Source organism: Muscardinus avellanarius (assembly GCF_963383645.1).
Source record: "Muscardinus avellanarius genome assembly, chromosome: 19".
Classification (NCBI taxonomy): Eukaryota; Metazoa; Chordata; class Mammalia; order Rodentia; family Gliridae; genus Muscardinus; species Muscardinus avellanarius.
In genome coordinates, this window is record NC_137805.1 from 7,575,752 (window position 1) to 7,589,898 (window position 14,147).

Genomic DNA, 14,147 nt, shown 5'->3' on the forward strand with positions numbered 1-14,147 from the left:
TTGCATTTCTCAGACTAGCACCCTCTATTGGCAGAAGCTGACAAAGCTGGACCAGGGTTAACAGGGTCTCAGCCCCAGGCACTGGAGAGAAAGTTTAAAGTTGAGAAACAGTAGCTTAATAATTGATAAGATTATTTGGAGATGCTGTTTTTCAAGGAATCTTATGTAGTCTTACAACAAGTATCCTTTGGGGGGCAGGCTAAAGCTGATACCTAGAGTACAGTGAGGGGGTTACTGTGGCTCATTCATTGTGGGAGGGGGCATCCTTCAGATAACAGGATACACTTTTAGTGCTCTCCTCTCCTGGAGAGGGGCTCAGGATTCTTTCCCCTCTGCAAAGAATAAAGGCTGAAGAAAGAAGGAAATAGGACAGCTAAATGAGCAAGGGACTCAGGGGAGGGGAAGGAATGGAAGGTCAGGGGTGCCCTGGGGCCTTTAGTTGGTTCTGAGACTCAAGCATGGAGCAGAGATGTCTATTCCTCTGTCTCTGCAACATCAACATCCCCAAGAAGTGACTTCTGCATGCATTTCCTTGGAACGAGGGTGGGCCTTGCAAACATGCTTTATGGCTATTTCAGAAAGCTCTCTCCTGAGCTTTAAAAAAAAATAAAAGAACATCACACACACACACTTGAGGCCTCCCCTGACAGCCGGCAGAGACACCTCCGGTGCGCAGTGTCCCTCCCTGCTTAAGGCCCCATCAGCCCCTGTGATACCAGCAAGACACAGCTGCCAGCGGAGCTGAGACGGGTCTCGTTCCTCCATAATCTAACTCTTCCAGGAAACAAAAGGTATGCTGCTCACAGGAGAACATGCATACATTGCGATGAAATCAAAAAGGAACTGTGAGGAGAGTAAAAATAAATTATTTGTCAGGCAGTGGCAGAAATCTTGAGGGCTTTTTCATGAGGGTCGCTGATACCCAGAGACATCTTCCTATTTTTTCATCAACCCTAATGTGGACCACTACATGTGGCCTCAAGAAACCCCAAGAAGGGGAGAAGGGCACACTGAAAAATCCAGGTCAGGAAATATTTGGGGATGGAAATGGTTTATCAATAGGTTCTAAATTATAGTTAACTGGGCATGGTGGCAAACCCCTTTAATCACAGTACTTGGGAGGTTGAGCCAGGAGGATCCCAGGTTTGAGGGCAGCCTCGGGAACTTAGCAAGACACTCTCCAACTTATCAAGAACCTGTTTCAAAAAAGGGGGGTGGGGGGGACCTGGAGGTAGAAGTCCCTGAGGCTCAATCTGCAGTACCAAAATAAATGAAGAAATTAGATTAAAGTAAGATGCTCTGGTGTGTTATTGCATAGTATAATGATTATAGATAACAACTGTATAATATACCTTTTGAAAAGCCAGAAGTATAAAATGGTTTTATTGTAAAAAAAAAATGATTTCTAAGACAGGAAAGGTGATGCAAACCTGTAATTTCAGTACTTGGGAGGCTGAGACAGGAGGATCATAGGCTCAAGGCCAGCCTAAGAAATATAGTGAGACCCTGTTTCAAAATAAAAAAATATAAAAGGCTTTGGGTGAGCTGGGTGAGTAGCTCACACGTGAAATCCCAGTACTTGGGAGGCTGAGACAGGAGGATCCAGTTTACAAACAGCCTTAGCTACTTAGTGAGGCCCTCTAAAACATAATGAGACCTTGTTTCATAGTAAAGAATAAAAAATAGGGCTGGGGGTATAGTTCAGAGGTAGAATGTGTCTGGGTTCAATCCTCAGCACAACAATAAAAAAAAAAAAGGCTTTTGGTAGATCTCAAAAGTAAAATGACTCTGGATTCAATCCCCAATAACCCCCCCAATGCATACACACACACACACACACACACACACACACACACACACACACTTGCACACACAAAAAGAAATTATAAACATTGGAGGATGTAGACATGTTTAGATATATTTAACCTAATTTACATATTATACAATGTACACATGTACTAAAATATCACAGGCACCACATTAGTATGTACAAAGTTTACGTTTTTATATATCAGTTAAAGTTATATCTCCTCAATATCTTTTTACAGAAATAAAATGCAGGTAACAAGAGGATTTATCGTGTGCTGGACCTGGAGCCATCTGCCCTCGGCAGATCCTAGAATTCCATCTTTGCTTAGTGTTTAAGATTGATGTCTCCTCCAAATCCTACCTCTAAAACTTGTCTTGAATGCATTTGATTTTACGTAGAACAACTGCTTTGGTTCAGCTCACGCCCAGCTCTGAATCAAAATGAATTTAAAGGATTTATCACAAGGTAAGCCTACTTTTCCTGTTCATTTATTTATTTATTTTTTGGTGGTACTGGGGTTCCTCGAAGCCCTCCTTCCTCCGGGCTACACTCCCAGACCTATTTTATATTTTTTTGAAACAGGGTCTCTTACACCAGCACGGCTGGCTTCCAACCTGCGCGCTCCTCCTGTCTCCGCCTCCCAAGCGCGGGGATTACAAGTGTGCGCCACCACGCCCGGCTACTTTTCCTGTTCAAATTGCCTTTGAAGAAAGTGAAGACTCAGCCTAACTACTAAGCTTCACCTCCCATCCAGCTTCCCGGCGAGTGGAAGATGAAGTGCAAATCTTCATCCCGGCATTTCAGGCCATCCCTCAGCTGGCTGCAACCTTCACTTGCGCTGTCCTCAATCCCCTACTACCTAACCGAGTGCAAAGTGTGCCTTCGGGAGCTTCCTTTCAGCGTATGCATATCATCTCTTAACCAAAATACCACTTAAACCTCCACACCATTGCTTTTATGAAGCCCCCTCCCTCTGAACACGCTACCTGTGTCTTTCTCCTGTCCCCGCACTGTATTTAAATCTAATGCATTTTTAAATTTAGAGCACAGATAGGAATGCATACGTCCGAGTTCTTGGTTGCAAACAACAAAAACTGACAGCAACAGAGAAATATATAAGACACCTAGGAATCTAACAAAAGATATACAAACAGTGTATATACAATTCCTCTGATAAGGAGCATTGGTATATAATAAGCAAAGCGATGCACCATGTTCGCAGGTGGGAAGATTGAAAATTTCAAAGAATGTCCATCTGAGCCAGGCGTGGTGTCGTATGCTTGTCATCCCAGTACTTGGGAGGCTGAGACAGGAGGATCCAGGTTCACGGCCAGCCGCGGCTATTTAGTGAGGCCCTCTGCAAATTAGTGAGAGCTTGTTTCAAAATAAAGAATAAAAATAAGGCTGGGGGGTGTAGCTTGGAGATAGAATGTCCCTGGGTTCAATCCCCAGTATGGCAAAAATAAATAAATAAATAAATAAATAAATATCCATCTCCAATTAAAATATAGTTTATGTTTAATTCCTATGAAAATGTCTGCACAGCTTTTCCTAGACCTTGACAATCAAATTATAAAATCTGTATGAAAAAGCAAAGGGCCATGGATGGATAGCCAAGCCAGTTTTAAAAGGGAAGAATAAGGAAGAACGGAGAAACTTCTACCAAATATCCAGTATTTTTGACTAGAATGATAAGGGTGACTACAATATGGCGTCGACACAGGGCTAAGCAAAGGTAAATAGAAGAGAAGAGAGGCCCTGGAGACAGTCCTGCTGGTACGTGAAAACGGGGCTAACAGAAGAGCTACTGTCAATTATTGAGAAAACAATGGACTCTATTAATGAGGCTGGCAGGACGGTTTTATTTCACTGTTGTCCCTGTCTCTGTGTCACAGACAAGAGTCTGTTCCAGGTCGTCTGACAGCCTAATGGTGACAACAGAGAGGAATATGCTTATGACGTAAGGATAAGGAATATTTTTCTCACCTCACATACAAAAACACAAGTCATCAAAGTCTGGATTAATAATTTAAACCATTTTAAATATAATATTTGTGTTAAATTTTGGAAAAAAAAACCCACCATTAAAGAAATGAAGAAGTCAAGGCACGGATACAAAGAGAGGATATTTTTAATTCTTAGAGTAATAAAGAATCACTACCCAGGATGTCTAAACCATTCCTACAAATCTGTAAAAGAAATCAATAGGGGGAAAAAGTGAGCAAATGATGTGATTCACTGACAAGGAGATCTAAATGTCCAATAAATAATTTCTATAAGCACCATCCATTCTACAAGTAATCAGGAAGGCGCAAATGGAAACGAAATACCATTTCTCCGTCATCAAAAACTGTCTAAAAATGTTTTCAGATATGATAGTAGTATAGAGAAGAGTCTGAAACATTAGGACCCAGAATTGTTTCACAGTGGCAGGAATGTAAATTGATATAGCCACTGGGGAGAGCAATTTGGCAGTATTTGAAGATGAATATATGCAGTGGCCCCAAATTCCATTTGGAAGAATAGATCCAAGGTTACTGCTCCCAGGCAAGGCTAATGCTGCTTGGAAAGACATGTCATTAAAAATTACCTGAAAGCGATAGTTGACTCCCCCTTCCAAAGGGAAGGGAGCGGAGCGTATGAGCTCAAAGCACAGCAAAACGTCCACTTCAGGGTCTCTAGGAGAAGACTGTCACACCACCAAGTATTCATTCCGGTGGTTCTAAAAGTATAAGAAACTTCACAATGGCCGCGATCTGGCTTTTAAATACAGAGCAGTAGCATCCAACAGCGAGCCCTGTCTTCAGTACCACTCAGCACCTGTCTGCACAGATGATTTAAATGGGCTTAGTTCCCAAGGTTACACCATGGCAAGACTGGTTTTGTACCTCGCTGACTACGATCCCTCTGAAGGTTTAGCGCAAATAAATTTTAACAGCTGGGAAAAGGACAGCCTCTGGATTAAAAATGTCAGCATGTCAGCGATTTAAAATCCATATCTCACCTGAGAACACTTGTAAATAAAACCGGGTTTTCAGGAGTGAAAAGGCTCAGCTTTTGACATGGAACGCTTACAGGCCAGGATAATTCTGGTTCCACTTTTATAGCAAAATGGATTAATTATTCTGTCCACTTTATGCCAAGAAAAGGAGAGGCAAGGGCAACTGCAAAAAGTAAACTAGGCAAGATTTCCAACAAGGGGCCTATCTTTGGTCTGTTGCTTTTAGTGCCTTCCAATGTGACCTATAAAAGGTATACCCTCGGCCCCCAAAAGGGGAAAGAAACTATAGCTTTGTATTCCCAACTCATGTATCTTTGCTTGCAATCTTGCATTCAATTTCAGTGTAATATGAAGAGGCCTATTCTTTTACAAAAAGTTCCCTCTTCCCACCAGGCTTGTTTGTTATTTTATGTGTTTCTGCATCATTTGCAGACTTCGCTTTGATCTGCATTCCTCCTGGATGTGGGGTTTCCTTTTCAGCTACCAAAAGGAAAGCTGGTTTGTTTGAAAATCTGTTTATTTGGATTTTTTTTTTTTTTTTGCCAACCTAACGTTCCTATCTTTATCAGGATGCGCAGAGGTCTGTGTCTGCCAGTCCCGACATCATTAGTTTTCCCTAAGGAAAAGGCAACTTGGAAATAATACAACTTGCCCATTTGTGTTTGGAATATTCTGGGAAAGAGGTTTTTAGTGTAAAGCTTAAGAGAAGTGATTCTTTAGCAGATATATTTAATCAGTAGCGGCTCTTTCATGTTTAGACTGAGAAAAAAAATTGTTTCCTCTCTCATTATTTCTCAGTTAGGAATTTTCTCAGCAAGCATAAGATTACTTGGATGCATAAGCAACTGCCTCTATATTTACTTGTAAGAACCTGCACCTCCGCAGAGACAGGAGATTTAGGACAGTGTGTCCTGCTCTCTCTCTCTCTCTCTCTCTCTCTCTCTCTCTCTCTCTCTAGGCCAGCAGGAACATGTGGCACTAGGAAAAAGGGAACTCAAATCCCCACGAAGGTGACAATATCACTCTTGACTTGGGAGGACTAGAAGGTCACAATTAGCACCCCAACTTTAAATAGCGGGCAATGGCTGCATGGAGAGCGGTGGCTGTATCAGAACTCTGGGAAAGGGGAGCCATGGTCACGTGGTTGGGGTGTCTTCACTGGCGTGGAAGTAAATGGCCCACACAGGGCTTCCTCTGATGATGATCTGAAAGCCAGAAGCAGATAATTGTCTTTGAAGTGTATGTCTGGAGATGTGGTGGATTATTTGTTGAATACAGTTCTAGGTTCCTTGAACCAGCCCCACTCTCTACTACTTTTTATCTATAAAAGATATTGGCTCTGGACCAACAAGTCTTCCTAGGAACTGAAAGTTGCCCATAGACAAAACATAGGGAGGAAATAAAAAAAACCTCTCTGAATGGGGAAGACAGGAGACATTCTCCCACATCCTCCGCAGGTCTCTTTGACACAGAAACAGGATGTGTTCCCCAAGGACCTCACCAGACAGTCAACCACACTGGACGGCAGTGACTTAGACCCTCTCTTTGGAGGGTAAGCCAGAAGGATTCAATCTGGGAATCCAAACAAACTTAGGAAAACAATAGGCAAGACCAGGAAGGAATGGGAATTATTTGTCTGTTTTTAATAGAATTCTGTCTTCAAATTGTAGCTTTGCTCTAGGAAAAAAAAAATCACAGTTTTCTTTAAAGTTACACATGAAGAGTTTCTGGCTTCAAAAGATAGAGATCAAAATAAATTCCAGTTGTTGCTGAAGAACTACCCCTTTCACAAGGACATCAGGCCTCACTCAATTTAGGCTGGGTTGAGACAGGTGGTTAGTCCACAATGCAGGACAGGTTGGGTAAGACCACTCTATGCTGAGGCTTCTCAGCTACCCAAGCCATTACAAAACCCAAATAGCAATTAAGATGGAATTGTTTACACCAAACTCTGGACTGTTCTGATTTCTCCGCTTGGCCATCCATTGAGAGCTTTGAGTCTCCAAGAACCAACACAACCTTATACCCTCTTTGGTAACCAAACCCCAAAAGTTTACACACAGGGGGAAAAAAAAAAACCAGGACTATTGTTTAAACAGCTTTGTTTTGGCAGAACATTCAGGTTGCACGTTGCTCCTTAAAAAAAGACATCTATACGTGTTAGAGTGCTATTTATGAGCTCCAGAAAGAAAGCAAGGTAGATCAAACCAAATTTAGAATTTCTCCCTGGCAAATCAAGGGCAAACAAAAGGATCCATTGTGGAAATTTGGGGTTTGAAACTCAAACTTCAAAGGAAACTCAGCAGAATGAACAAGATCATGAAAGAAGACCACTGGGAGGGGCATGCCTTCCCTCTCAAGAATCCTCTGGATATAAAAACAAAACAAAAAATAAAAAGAAAAATAGGGTCACTGGCATATGGATGCTAAATTTATAAAATTTTATGATACATCGGACCCTCATCTGATACTTTCCCATCTCATGTGCTCAGATGGGACACACTAAGATATGGCAGCTTTTCTTGGAAGAACTTTGACATTATACATCTCTTCTCCACGATCACCTTCAAAGAAATCAACACCTGAAACTTACTAATAACCTTATCCTGAGGAGTTGCCTCTGAGGCTAGAATGCCAACTAATGTCCTCTAGAAATATTACTAACGTTTAGTCCTTTCCCCTAGAAGATAAACAAAGTTCCACACTCAAGAATCCAGGGCTGGGAGAGCAGAAAGGGGGACTTGCTCAGGACTACTCCAAATGTGCATCAACTTATCACCCAGAAGCTTGTTAAAAGCCCAGTTCTTGGGCCCCATCCCAAACGTGTTGAGTCAGACCATCCCGAGGGGAGGGACACAAATCCACGCAACAACTTCTCAAGGTGATTCTTATATACACTTAATTATGACAAGCACAAAGCTACAGGGATCTTGAGGGAACTGTCTAGCAGCTCTCTGAGAGGTCTGCTCCAGAAGGACTTGGTAAATCACAGGAAGGACATTGCAAGAAGGCAGGTGGGGGCGTGCCCATGACCTTGAAGTGGGAGGGAGCTTGGTTATCGCCACCTGTGCCTTGGTGCGAGGCCATAAAACCAATAAGGATACATTGGTCTCAGAAGGAACATTGGACTCTTCCTGCCACCCTACTTATTGTTCTTGTGTCCATGTGAAGGAAGGCTAAGTTAAAGGGCCAAAAAACCAAATGATGGCCTTAGATAAAGGTGGGCTCTTCACCAGCCTCCTCAAATTTGACTTGATTTCTCTCTCTGCTGCCCAATCAAGCACCTCTCAAGCACACACACGAGTTTCCTCTTTCTCCTCACTAAGCTAGCTCCTCTTCCAGGTGTATTCACTCAAGCCTAGGACTTAGTTCTCTGTCACTGATGTTGGTCCAGCCCCCCGGGTCTCCCACCCACTCGGCAGAGTCAAACTTCATCCCAGAGTCTTTACTACTATTCTAGATGCTTCTGTTTCATGTCAAAATCAACCCAAGTTTTTAATTGAACAACTATTGTATATAACCCTCTGCCCGAGTGCCTGGTTAAATTCTTTCTCTCTCCTCTGAAAATGCCAAATCCAGACTTCCTCCTAAATAAATGAAATGTCTCACAACTCAAATGTACCAATCCTGAAGTCTTTTGTAAGACTTTTTTTGGCTTTAGTTTCTGGGTCAGTTTTATATTTTTTAGTTCGTATGCTGATCATTCAGAATAGGCTTCGCTCATTTCTTTTTCCTGTGTACCCCTTGATTGAAGCTGATCTTAGGTCTCCATCTCATACCAAAAATGACAGCCATGGGATGTTAATGGATCAGCAACTTAAATGTATAGAGAGGCTACCATGTGCCAGGCATCCAACTAAGTATTTCGTGTACTTTATTTAACTTCCCAACCACTTTATAAGAAGGGTACTATTATTATTTCCATCAAGCAGATGGGGAAACTGAGGCTTAGAGGGGTTAAGTAACTTGCACTAAATTACAGAGCGAATACATAACAACACAGGAAATTTAACCAAAGTCTACACCTGACTTTTATTCTTTATTGCCCCTGTACCTTTGGGGAAATAACTGTGAAAGGAATTCTACCCTGAAAAGCACTATCCAGAAGAGGAAATACTTTAAGGACTCTCACTCTTATTTTCCATTATTCAGTCCCATTCTTCATATGCAAGTATCAAAGTGGCATCTTTCAGTGTCTGCCTTGATACATCTACAGATGTCATGTGGTTATACGTCCTAAAGCTTCCCTCACCCAACATGGCTGGACCATTGCATTATAAGACACACATCTGATGGGTCCTTTGCGGAAGAGGAGGGTCCGGTGAAGCCATTCATGTATTCCCTTGCTCAGCACACAGTATGTCCAGCTAGGGCTGTGGGTGGCAACCTGGGCTACACAGTGACAGACTTAAACAGTCTCAGTGCTCAAGCTGCAACCTAGGCCAGTTAAATCGGCATCTTGTAGGGGGAAGGGAGCTTCGGCATCAATAATTTTTAAAGCTCCCTGGGTAATTTCAACGTGCAGCTAAGGTCGTACGTGTTGGCTATAGGCTTGATATTCCTGGTACTGTTTTGATATTACTTTTTCATGTACCTATGATTACAAAAACCTTCAGGATGATCTGTACCTATGTGTTTCTCCAGTATGCCTCCTGCACCAGCCTACATTTGGTAGAAGTTTAATAAATATTGCCTGCCAAAGGATTGAATTTTTCATAGGGTTCTTATAATAATTTTCCTTATAAGGAAGTTGCCCTTAATTAACCACCTGGGATCATTTATTCTCCAAATAACTGCTTTGGATCTTGAAACAAGCCAGAAGGAATTTATTCTTTGAAGTATGGATGAAATTTACTATGTTTTGGGGGAGTTTTTTGTTGTTTTTGTTTTTTGTTTGTTTGTTTGTTTTGCTTTTTCTGAAACCATAGGAACTATAAAACTCTTGGGAAGTCTTCTTCCGGTTAAAAAGACATGAGGAGGTCTAAAAGGACGTTGTCAGTGATGTGTATTGAGTTGTTGAATAAAAGGTGAGTAGATTTGATGTTTACAGTACCTTGTGGTTACATTTCTCAAAATTAAAGCAAGCCTTCACACTTGTTGATGATAGGAGAGAGATCTAAAGTATGTGGCAGTGATAGGCAGGGGGTAAAATAGCCTTAGAATTTTCCTTTGTCGTGTTTAGGATAAACTGTAAAGAAAAAAATCTTGCAAAATGATAGATAGATTGAAAGACTCCTCAGCCCCCTTCACTTTACCTCTCTTTGTTGGCTATCTTTTCAGAAGTGATTTCATAATAAGAGAAGTCCAAATGCTACTTTTTCTTGAAGACCTTATTTTAGCCACTCTCCACCAGGGGTTATCACTGGCAGATTCTAGGGCAGGGAAGAGTTTCTCGACTAGACTATCAAAGCATGGGGAACCTCTCGTCTTTTTTCCAACACAGGAATTAAGCCCAGGTTTACCTTGGCCAACCGCACCTCAGGGCGAGAGAGCGAAGAGGATTTTCAACAGGATTAAATGATATGAATAGCTTTCAGGTTTGCACTGGGGCAGAGCTGGGGGCAGGGTGCTGTGGCGGCAGCTGTTCTGAGGAGAGAATAAAAGATTGGCTGGGGCTTTGTGACTCAGTGTATCTGCTGAGGATTGATCTGAGAGCCTTTCTTAGCCCCCTCTTGGAGGGAGGAGAGGGGCATCTTTTCAAAGTCATATTATATGGCAACAAAGCCTAAAACAGGAGGGAGGTATTTGGAGGCTGCGCTTGCTGGGGAGAGGTGAGCTCCAAGCCTCCCCAAGGAGGAAGTGCACAGACCTTAACAGATGGGTCTAAAGGCTGGGAGGGGCCAGGGGAGGTAAACCAGGCTCACTAGCTTTCCCCAAACCCCTGACCTCAGCCTCCCCCTGGTGGCTCTTGCTCAAGACAGCTCCTCACCAAGGTCCCCAAAGTGAAAGGTGTCCTGGCAACGTGTCCTGGGGACCTGAGGAGGGCATGTAGCACATACAGCTCAGAAAGTTCGCTCATCCATTGCCAGGGGGGATGCAGAATGGCGCAGCCACTCTGGAAGACAGGGGATTTCTTATAAGGTTAAACACGCCCCTCCCAGATGACCCAGCAATCCCACTTCTGGATATTTACCTAAGAAAAACAAAAACTTGTGTTCATAGAAGAAACTGTACACAAGTGTTCAGAGCGGCTCTATTCATAATGGATAAGAAATGAAACGACCCAAGTATTTCTCAGCTGGGGATGGATAAACAAATGGTGGCAAATGGTGGCACATCCCTATGTTGGAATGCCACTCAAATAGAAAAAAAGGTGATTCACAAATACATTAAGCTAAGGGAGATAAGCCAGTCTCAAAGGGCTGCGTAGCGTTTGATTCTGTTATGTAATATTCTAGAAAAGACAGAGCTAGGACCAGGGAGGCATTGAGAACCAAGAGAGAGCAGGAAGAGATTTGTGGTGAGGAGAATTTCTCGTGTCCTAATTGTGGTGTTGACTGCAGGGCTGCATGCATGTGTCAAGGCTTACGGTAGCTGATACCAGTTTATTTCCTTTTTACATGGTGAAATTAATTTCAATTTTAATTAAATTCACTATATAAAAATAATTTTGCTTAACCATGTAAAAATGAAAATAAATTAGTACCAGATATGAAAGGGGAATTTAAAACTCCTGGGCCTCCCAGCAGCTTTATACTGTATACTGTAATATACTTAATACTGTAATAACAGATTTATTCCCTTTTTGGTAACAACTCAGAGGCCAGACTGCTCTAGATTCCCATCACATGCTCCTGGAATTGGTGACCAGGTGACCAGAGGCAGAAACCTCGTTAATTTCCCATTGCCAGGATATACTAGGTTACTGACAGTCAAAGCTTGGTTCTTGGAATACTATCACCTAGTAACCTATTAGAAATGAGAATTCTAGGATCCCACCTCAGACCTACTAAATGCACAATCAACAGTGGAGTCTCCAAACCTGTGGTTTAACAAGCCTTCCAGATGATGCTGATACATGCTGGCTTTGTGACTTTGTCAATAATACCCCAAACCTGCAATTGCAGCCTTTGTTGAAAGCCTGTTGCAAAGAAGCACTATTTAGAGGGTTTTACCAAAAAGCTAAGCCATTCCTTTGGTTTCTAGGTTACTGGTTTTTAAGGTCAGCATTAAAACACATTGGTATGTGAAAACATGTCTCATTTGGCTGTGATGTATATTGACAGCAATTTGAAACTGATTCATTCCACAAATCCAGATAGAAACTAGTAATGATGTTCCTGTTATATATGTCAGGCCCTAGTACAGGCTCCACAAATGGAGTAAAATCTTCTTAAGTGATATAATCACCATTGATTGGTTAATCAAAAAGGTTGGTTAACGATGGAGTTATAAAAACCTAACATACAAGTGTTCTAACATAAACAAATGAATATATATTTATTTGCTCATCTTTTGATCTGATTAGAACTTTAAGTTGCTAGTGTTGCATTCTATCATATCCATAACATGTTTTATAATTTTTATTCCTTATGTTGAATTACTTGAAAACTGAATGCAGGATCCTATCTATGTTTTTCAGGCGTTTTCCTATTATTTTAAAGTTATCTTGGTCACATTCATTCAATCAATAAGAACTTAATGTTAGCTATGCATTTATTTTCATTAAGTTATATTCTTAGTTTGCATAAGAAGCAACATCTTTCTTTTAGCATTTATATTTTATCAGCTTATGTAAGATTGCCTTAAATGATGTCATCACAAAAAGGACAACTGGCATATACAGTTTTGAGAACCCCCCACCCTGAACCAAATACTGGAAAGTATAATATCCCAGCAGTCTAAAACAGAATTGCACAAGAACATGATTATTCAATTAATTACAAGAATTCTCTACACTATGGGAAGCAGTCCATATTTATTAAAGATGGGAATGTTGGTCGATCTAATAATTAGGTTAAATGGAGGTTGGTTACAAGAGTCTATCAATTGTTTTAGAGGATCCTGCAAATAACTTATTTAAGATAACTTGGTGCAGATGTAAAATCATTCCTATAATGCCACTTTAATACACATTTCAGCGTGCTTTCTCAAGTGGAGGCTAAGTTTGGTTACCCTAGGCTGCATGCAGCTTTCAAAAGTTTACTAGTGACAAGTATTGTTCCTTGAATCCTTGAAAGCTGTGTGTGTGTGTGTGTGTGTGTGTGTGTGTGTGTGTGTTGTATTTTATCCATGAAGGCTGTGTCAGCTATCTATTACTACAATAGTGCTGCAGAACAAAACCAGCACCAAACTTGACTTAGCAAAATCATTTCTTATTTCCTTAAGTGGCTGTAAAGATGAGCTGACTTCAGCTAGGATTGCTCATGTGTCTGTGGTCAGCTGGTAGGTCACTCAGAGGCTTAGTACTTATGGATGGTATTGGCTGGGACAACTCAGGGGAAAGGTCATTTGATAACTTCCACGGAGCTCTAGACCACATCCATATTCGATGCATGTTACATCAGGACTTCTCAGACTTCATTGTGCATTCAGATCACCTGGGGATCTTGTGAAACTGCAGGTTCTGATTCAGAAGGCCTAGGGCGAGGGCCGAAAGTTCTCAATGTCTATATGACTTCCAGGTGATGCTGGTCCTGGGCCTGAATTTAGAAGAGCAAGTGTTAGAGAAAAATATCGAGATCAACAGTATGATGACCAGCTGTGAGACGGTTAGCATTGGCTTCTTTGCTGCATACAGCTGGTGAGTATTGCATGGCACTGATCTTTGAAAAGTCAAAGGCTACGTGTAGCTCTCAGTTTACTAGTTCAAGTATTGCTCCTTGAATCCTTGCAAGCTGTGTGTGTGTGTGTGTGTGTGTGTGTGTGTGTGTGTGTTGTATTTTACCCATAAAGACTGTATCAGCTATCTATTGCTACAATAGTGCTGCAGAAAACCAGCTCCAAACTTGACTTCATCTTCAGAAAGGAGATAAGCCCATACAATCTCTGTACTCCAGGTTCTGCAAATTTCCCATCAGTGGCATCACTGTGTTTATGGGCCCAAATTCCCACCCTACCCGTTTATTCTGCAAAGGCCTCACGCAGATGAGGTTCTTAGGAAATCACCTAGCTCCGCCCCTCCCCTCTAAAGCAGCCTCTTTTAATTACCTTGGATAACAGGGGCTCACTATCTCCAGGGGGGCTGCTACATTAAGGAATAGCTTTTATGAAAGCAAAGTTTGTTTTTCTGTTGAGTCACAATCAGGTCCCCTGTAACCTCCATCCACTGACCCTAATCTGTCATTTGCAGCATTTTAAATCAGCTCTCTTACTTGAGTCAGCCTTTCCAACATT